Source organism: Passer montanus, unplaced genomic scaffold, assembly GCF_014805655.1.
Source record: "Passer montanus isolate IOZ18808 unplaced genomic scaffold, ASM1480565v1 scaffold8, whole genome shotgun sequence".
NCBI classification, from domain to species: Eukaryota; Metazoa; Chordata; class Aves; order Passeriformes; family Passeridae; genus Passer; species Passer montanus.
The window spans coordinates 10,753,623-10,762,343 of record NW_024373256.1 but is presented as its reverse complement, the minus strand read 5'-3'; the positions used below and the strand labels follow the sequence as shown (position 1 = coordinate 10,762,343).

Here is an 8,721-nt window from a genome sequence, read left to right as displayed (position 1 = left end):
AATACTGGTACATTCAGTATAAATAAAATTATAGTTTCAGCTATCATATATGTATAGTTTTGTAAATCAAGAGTATTAAGTGGGAACAAATTAGACAGGAACCATTTCTACTTAAAACTGCCTTTATTCTGGGCTGCAAGTCAGCCTGGGTGCAGTGTGTAGGGGTGACACTGCCCACTCTGTCCCAGGAACATCTCACCTGCCAGAGCTGAGCAGTCTGGGCACTGCCTCGGTGGCAAATTACAGCAGAATTTAGCTCTGGATAGACTCCACAAAGCAAATTTATTCAAACCATTTCATATTGAAAAGCCTGATTACCATTTACCATATGATGCCTTTCTATCACTTCAGCAGTATCAAAAGGCTTTATTGTAGATGAGATCAAATAAATATAGCAAAACCATGAAAAAAGAACAGAGTCATACCCTGACTGATAGCATGCTCCTACAGACTACTGCCACCAGCTGAGAGTATGTGCCAATATTTTTATGAGCCATCATTACCAAACATTACTGAAGCAGGCTGGAAGAAAACAGCAACCTAGAAGTGGTGTTTAAGAAAGCCCTGGGAAAGGAGGAGAACAGAAGAGGAGAGCTGCTGAGCTGAATCAGCATGTGGGCTGTAGCTGGAACAAAAGGATTCTTCAGTTCATGCCAAAAATACTCGTCAGCGCTGCTGCTTTTTTAAGCTTAACATTCATAGGTGACTTTTCCTGCTTCTGAGGAGTCTTGTGGGAAGCTGCACTGGCTCAGGTATGGGTGGCTGTCAGAGCCCTCACTCTGCTCCCTTCAAGGGCTTCCTTGGGAGAGGAGCTGGCTGCTTGGGGAGCAGGGCAAGGGGGGCCCTCTGAGCCTCTGGGGTGTCCCAGGAGCCCCTCCAGGCTCTCCCCCAAGGGTATTCTTGCTTCTGAACACACTCCAGCCCTTTCTCTTCCTCTGCCTTCTCAGCTGGCAGGACCTCAAAGGCAGCTCAGCAAAGCATCTGCTGAAGATCCCAGCTGCAGAGGTATCTTCCATCTCAGTGGGGCATGAACAGTCTTTAGGGGACTCATTACAAAGAATTAAATATTATTAAAGTTACCAAAAACCCCACAAAAGAGCAAAAGATTATTTTCCTTGGTGATCAACCAGCCTGAAGGACTCATTATTGTAGGGAGCCACAGAGTCCACAAATTTCAAAAGCTTCAGGAAAGATCAGTTATATGTATCACCAAAAAAAGGGGAAAATAAATCATCATACTGAAGAAATGCAAAGAATCTTCTCAAGTTTCGGGTTTAAAAGAACATTTAACCTACATCAGCAGGATGGGTGATGGCAGAGCTCACACCCAAACTGTGCTGCTGCCTCTGCATGTTCTGAGGGGCAGCTTGGAGGGAACTTCTGCTATTGGTAAACCAAGGAACAAATGAAAAAAATGCAGAAATTCTACATGTAAGGCTGATTATTTTAAGGTGTGGATAGGAAAATGTGCTTGTCTGGGTCCTCTGGTGTTTCCTGGGGAGAAGCAATCCTGCTCCTGCACAACGTGCCACGTGTGTTTGTGTTTAGCTTAGCTGTGGGAAGCAGGCCTTACTTGTAAAGCTGGGGCCAAGCTTGCATTTTGCAGCACTTCAAAGAGCATCACCAAAACCAATCTTTTAGAACCTGAGCATGTTTGTTATCTTGCTAATCCTAAAGCAAAGAGATCTAAGGAGACAGCAAGATGAACAATGCAAAAAAAATTACAGTGTATACACTTGAAAAACCAAGGTGTCCTTTTATTCTTCAGCTAGAAATCCAGTTTTTTCATCTGAGCAACTTAATAATAATAAAACCATAATTTCAGCCTCAAAATGTATTTGCTTTTAGGAAATGGAACCAAATTTTTAGTTAAATAACATTGTTCCCTGGGAACAAGCTCAATCTTTGGTGTTCAAATCACATTTACATGAAGCATTTCCTCATTTAGGGGCATTTAATTACTTCAGGAGTATGAAGTATAAAAATTAATATATCCATACAGAAAAATTAAGAGAAAATAAGGCCCTTTACTTCATAGCTTTGCTGATTATGGGTCAGTAGGAATTAGATTGGGCTTTAATTCTTCCCCAGCGTGAAAGGGATTCAATCAGTTACACCATGAGCTGATATTATTAATGCAATCATGGCCTAGAAGGAACCAGCCCTAAAGGGAGATGCCAAAATGAATTCTTCATGTAGTAACAAAGGAAGCCAGAACAGTCCTTCACAGCGAGTCACGTCTGCACTGAGTACAAGCCTGATGTTTCATAAGCCTCCAAATAAACCTGTTGTGAATTTCCCATTTCTGTCTGTACATCCAGCTCTTGCTAAGGGCTCCACAGGCATTCAGAGCATCGCTAAATGAAGGTATTAGATTCACTATGTCACTGAAGAAAAGTATCAAATAGAGAATTATTTCATAATATATCCACTACTCAGGCATTTAGGTACGTTTCCATCTTAATTAAAAGGCCAAAAATTGCAAAAGGCTTCAAGGAAACATTTAAGTTTTCGTAATCAAAGCATAAAATTAATCTATGGAACAAATTACTGCATAGCAAACTAATGATCTTTTCAGAAGAAAGCACTGAGAGGCTCTGAAAAAAAAAAAAAAAAATTAGGTTTTCTGTCTACCTCTCCCTAAAAAAATGTTGGGTTTTTGGGCCCAGAGGGGCTCTAAAAAAAAAAAAAAAAGAGAAATTAGGTTTCCTATCTACCTCTCCCTACAAAAATGTTGGGTTTTTGGGCCCGGTCCCACTAGTGATGTGCAAGAGGGCAGCACAGCCCTGGCCCCAGCAGTCCTCAGGCTGCACACATCCTGCCAGCCTGCCCTTCCCAAATGGAATCAGTGCACAGAGGCTGGGATGAGGTGATTGCAGCAATAACAGGCAGCTGTGCAAAAGAGGCCTGGGAGGGCTTGGAGAGGATGAGAGCCCATCCTCCTGTCCCTGGGCACACCGGGGCTCCCTGGGGTCCAGGAAGCCTTGGGAATGGCAGGGACTCATTAGCCCACTTGTAGCACCCCAGGGTTTGAAAGTGCAGGATCCTGATTTATGGATAAGGTGGCTTGGGTCAGAACAGAGGTTTTTAAACTGTACTTGTTGTCAATTATTTCCTCCTCCTGCCGAGTTCTGTTGAGCTGGACCCAAAGCATTAATAGAGCAGGACTTCCATCATCAAAATATATGAAAATTCACATCAATAGAACTATCTGATCAGCATTTGCTCTTCGAATATGAGTAAGAATGTTTTATTGCATGATAATAAAGCTGTAGCAGTGGCCAAGTTGTATAAACATTTTCCAGGCATTCCTTTAGGATGCCATGCACAAACTGTCAGCAGCTGCTCCATAATGATCTCACGAGCCCAGGAGTGCAGGGCCTCCTGCTCCAAGGCAATATTTCAGAATGAGGAAGGCATTTGCTGTTTATCTGTATTAATATTATGAAATGGGTTATGACTGGACCACAAAATGAATGACTTTGTTATAATCTGGGTGTCAGAGCCTTTGGGAGCAATGGTCAGGCTTCTGCTGACCTTCACTGAAAAATATCCAGGTTTTGAGACATCACTGGGTGATCTGAAGAGAGCAGGCTAAAAATGTATGCAAAGGGATTACAAAGTATTTGTGTTTCATTTTAAAATGTGTGGAAAATCACATTAATGCAGAGTCAGTGAAAAGTGCACATGTGCCATCTGACTGCTCAAAAATCAAGGTTAACTTATATTTAAGAGATTTTTTTTATAAGCTCCATTCAGGCATACATTTCTCCACTGTGCAAAGGTTATGGTTCCTTTGCTGGTTCCTTTCCTTGTTGATTCAGGATTTGAAACATATCCAAGGGTATTTTTTCCCATTCGTGACTTAAGTCTTGCTCATACACAGAACTTAAAGAAATAATTTAAAAAATGTTTTTATTACCTTATTTATTAGCTGCATTTGTATATCAGCTAATCTTCATGTTTTGAACAGAGTCTGACCTCTTTCCTCTCAAAGCCATGGAAAACTTTCCTCTTGGGCTTCCAGCAATCCCAGACACTTATCACTTTCTTTGCAGTACTGATTTTTCTGTGATAAGATAGACCTCTCTTTGGTATAGCTGAATGTGATAGATATTTGTTAAGTCCTTCTTTGAGATAAAATATTATTTATTTTTCCTCTTTAATTTATAAATGTGAAATGGCAAAGCTCCTGACTTGCCTTACCTGCTGAGCCACTGAAAGCCATGAGAGCATAAATATCTATGACATCCACACTATTACCAAATACATTCATTAACAGCAGCACTATCACAGCGAATACCAAGTGAATTGACAGTGACAGGGCAATAAATTAAAGTGTTTATACCTTTTTCTCAGCTTACAAATAGCAGAGTTATTCCTGACCTTTGATGTAAACCTTAATGATCACTGGTAAATCAAATATGATAACTGTTAGAATTCAGTGTCACCGCTGAGACCTTTTCACCCTGGAGATGCAATATCTTCTAAGAATATCCTTGTGGATTATGGTAATTATCATCCATACCTTGTAAAGGATTAATATTCATAGGAAACTAGCTCATTTCCATTGGAAACTTCCCAGTTTACTCTTATGGGCTTTGATGATGAGTTTACATGATGTAAGTTGTCTGTAAACTCACCACTGTCTCCTGGTTCCTGGGCAGTCCCAGCAAGGGGCTGCCACAAAACATCCCTGGGCTCTCAGATGCTCAGATGGCTGCAGATCCCTGAAGGAGAGGTTTTGAGGCAAAAGTTTCCAGGTTTTATGCATTTTGTGCATTTAACCTTGTAGAAGAAGAGAAATTGTGTACACCAGTCAGGTTGCAGGCTTCATGCTTTCATTTTGTTAGTTGAACTTACTGTCTTGCTCTGGTCAGTAAGAAATTATTTTTCCAAAGGAGCAGATCTCAGACTCTCTCTGATAGAAAATCATGAAACAGAGGTGCTAACCCCTATTTAAAAGATCTGATATCCTGAAGATAGGCTTTCTTCCCTTCATCAGCTGCCTCGAAAGAAGCCCCTAGACAGAGCAAAAAGCAGAGTTTGGGCTGATGAAAGTTGACAGTTTTCGGACAAAAACAAGCAACAAATCTTGGCTAACAATAACCATGATACCAACAGTGAAATATGTAGGGTAAATGAGAGGGGAGAAATTGGGCCTTTTATTTCATGTTGGGCAAGGCAATGGTTCTATACCAAATATATGGGTGCAAAAGCATCCCAACACTCTTGCACTTATTCCTGTATAAGAACAAAAAGCACCTCTGTCTTCAGAGAAGAGACTTCATAGCCTTACAGGATCACTTTGGGTTCAGTTCATGCTTTATGTACAGTTTTTGTTCAGTTTTACCTCTTTCCCTAGGTAGCTGGCTGGGCCCAAGAAATAAAATTATATGAGAGTGATCATCCAACCCGTGTTTTAATTCCTGCCCTGGGACATTGTAGATCTAAGCAGTTAGTGATCTGCAGAATTCTCCTGCAAATATTTGGCAGTGTTTGTCGAGACCAGCTCCAGCTTCCCTGGGTGACTTTTTCCTAATGCTTTTCTTTATCTCTCTTGCTTTCAGATAAAATATCAGCTCATGAACTGCAATAATAGCCTTTCCCTCCAGATTTATTTTCCTTCCGCGGTTTTGATTCCAAAAAATAAATTCCGGCAGCGGATAGGAAATTTCTCAGAGGGAAGCTTCCTGTGATAGCCACAAATCCGTGCGGGATGGGGGCGGCTCGGAGCCTGCAGCGGGAGCTGCTGGGGCTCCCGGTGCCCGCAGAGCTCCCGGTGCTGCGCATCCCAGCCGGAGGATGGCACGGTTGCTCAGCTCAGGCTCCGAGGCATCGCTTACACTTGAACTGATGACACTGAGGACGTTTGAGCCCCTCTCCTTTACAGCGGAGACTAAAAAAAAAAAAAAAAAAAAAAAGGAGGGGGGTGGCAGGAAGGGGGAAAGGAATAAAGAAAAGGGGAGGGGGGAAAGGAGAGAGAAAATTAAAAGTCCTTCAGGCCAATGTCGTTTCAGCAGAGCAAGGTCACGGTGGGGCCAGCGCTGGCTGGAGCTGAGCTCCAGGGAGCAGAGGGCTCCTCAGGCTGATTGCAGCTGCTCTAATCTCCGGGGATGCTGCTCAAGGCAAAGCTGGGCTGGGCACAGGGACAGCGACAGCGCCGGGCAGCCCCAGCGCCTTCCCCGCCACAGCCTCCATCCTGCCTTACCCAGCCTCCATCCTGCCCTTACCCAGCCTCCATCCTGCCCTTATCCAGCCTCCATCCCACCTCCATCCAGCCTTTACCCAGCCTCCATCCTGCCTTCATCCTGCCTCCTCCATCCAGTCTTTATCCCACCTCCATCCAGCCTTTACCCAGCGTCCCTCCCACCTCCATCCAGTCTTTCCCCAGCCTCCATCCCGCCTCCTCCATCCAGTCTTTACCCAGCCTCCATCCAGCCTTTACTCAGCTGCCATCCAGCCTTTACCCAGCCTCCATCCCACCTCCACCCAGCCTCCTTCATCCAGTCTTTATCCCACCTCCATCCAGCCCTTATCCTGCCTTTGTCCAGCCTCCATCCACCCTCAATCCAGCCTTTACCCAGCCTCCATCCAGCCTTTATCTCCTCAGCACAGCCAGCTCCTCCTGCACCAGCACTGCCCCGGGCCTGGGGGAGGAAGCTTTTAAAATGCAGCAGTATTGAAGTATCAGAAAATGTATTTAGTAAATAGAAACACGGGCACAAAAGCTGCCACGTTTTTGAAAGGGATATAATGGTAAGGAACTGCAGGGGATCCTCCCTGGGCTGTTAAGGGCTGCTAGAGCTGGCTCCTGAGACAGGGCTGTAAACATCATTTGTGCACATTCTGCTCACCAGCACTGAACATCTGTCTCTTGCTAGACTTTACTGCAACTTTGCCATTTTCTCCAGTTGCTGATGTTTTGAGTTTTGCATTGTTTTGAGTTTTAATTTCCCTGTTAAATGCAGAGCCTAGATGAAGAGGATCACAGAATTTCTAGTAATAATTTCCCTGACTTGCCTCTCCTTGAACAGAAGAGGCAGGTGCAGACACTGAAATAAATTCTACTGAATTACCAGTGCAGTCCTCAGTCTGCACCAGAATCCTTTAGGCACGAGGAGTATCCAAAAAGCTTTTTTCTGGGAATCTCCCAGAAGTATTTTTTTCCAGTTAACAATCTTGCTTAGTTCTACTGAAAAAACACAAGGTTTGCTGATAACACTTCTCTCTTATCATGTCCATTTCCAAAATACTGCAAGTAAATGATTTGGCAGAAACAGTACCATAATATCAAGTGATAATTAGAAGCTGTAAAAGATTAAGGAAAGTTCTACAGGGCTCTGGTTATATATGCAGACCAAAAACTGTGTTGAGAGCAAAAAAAAAAAAAAAGCATGGAAAAGAACTGAAATGGGGACCACACCTCTAGCCACGATTCCTGACCCCCAGGGGCACTACTGACACAACCCTTTCTCTTAGAGAGCAGAAGTGTTGGGAGTTATGCCACTGGGTCAGCAAGAGAGCTCCTGCACATTGTGTTGCCTGCCCACTGCAGAAAGGGCAGAGGGTGCAGCAGGCAGGTTAAAACCACTCCTGTGAGCTGCTGCTCCTGCCAGGAGCCCCCGTGTGCAGCCCAGGATGGGGCTGGGCTGTGCCAGCCCCTCTGCCTGGGCACAGCTGGCACCCCAGGTCCCCCCTGCTGCAGGAGCAGGAGAGGCTCTTCCAGCCCAAGGCCGGCTGTGAGTGCTGTCCTTTGGCAGCTCTGCTGCTGACTCCCCTTCTAGTCAGGCAGCTCCCTGTTTCATCTGTGGCTTCAGGCACTTTCTAGGTGAGTCTGCATGATGAGCAACTGGAGACAAGGCAGACATGAAAGCAGCTTTAGGAGCAGTACACTAAGTGTATCCATATTTCATAGCCAGCCTAATGTGCCCAGGAGATGTTCCCTGTAGCTGTGCTCCATACAGAAGCCCTGGCTGTCCCTGGAGCGAGAGCTGCATCAAAGATTTGCAGAATCCAGTGCTGATTTCAGGTGCCTTCAGGCATTTCCTGATGTCCAAAAAGGAGAAGATGAGGAAGATGAAGGACACTGCCACCAGTGTTGAGGTGTAGCATCAGCCTTTGTTGGCAATGGAGCTCACTCTTGTCCCAAGGTCTGGGCTATCACTCACCAGTTTGTGTGCTACAACTTGCAGTCTGGTCCCTCCTGAGAGATGAGCTAATTTTTCTTGGGCAGGAAGCATCTTCTGCAGCATTTGAAAGGTCTCAGACAGGAGCTTGATGCCTGAAAGATGATGTTGGAGCAGTGATTCCTGCAGCTACAATCAACTGGGTCTTGGGGCAGCTGGCATTTCTGCACTGTAAAGCATCCCCTAAAATCTGGGATCTATATCCATAGAAAATAAATAAATACAATGATCTACCTGTGACCCTGGCTTCAGTTCTGAGGGAAGTTACTGCCTTGGGAATACACTGCTTGCTTGACATATGATTACCTGTGTGCTTGCCTTCCCAACTTCCACAGGTGCTGAAGAGAGCAGATCCTCTTAAATCTCAGTTTAGCAGTTTACATTGACACAACCTCCAAGCCCCTCCTCACCCCTCCCAGCTTTAGGTTGTGTTCCTGATTATTTATTATTAACTTCCAGGTGGGAACTCTTCCAGTATTCCCAACACTGGGTTGCCAACACTGGAAATTAAATAAATCTTATATTTTTCTTT

The 8,721-nt window shown here is 44.4% G+C and overlaps 1 long non-coding RNA gene across 1 annotated transcript; it reads right to left on the bottom strand.

The window, feature by feature from the left end:
* Nucleotides 1-4,013: 4,013 nt before the first annotated feature.
* LOC120513187 lies at nt 4,014-8,514 on the bottom strand. Its single transcript, XR_005630213.1, has 3 exons — nt 8,424-8,514; nt 8,172-8,284; nt 4,014-5,023 (listed from the first exon to the last, which is right to left on the bottom strand). It is a non-coding gene; the product is annotated as an uncharacterized LOC120513187 (long non-coding RNA).
* Between the last annotated feature and the right edge of the window lie 207 nt (nt 8,515-8,721).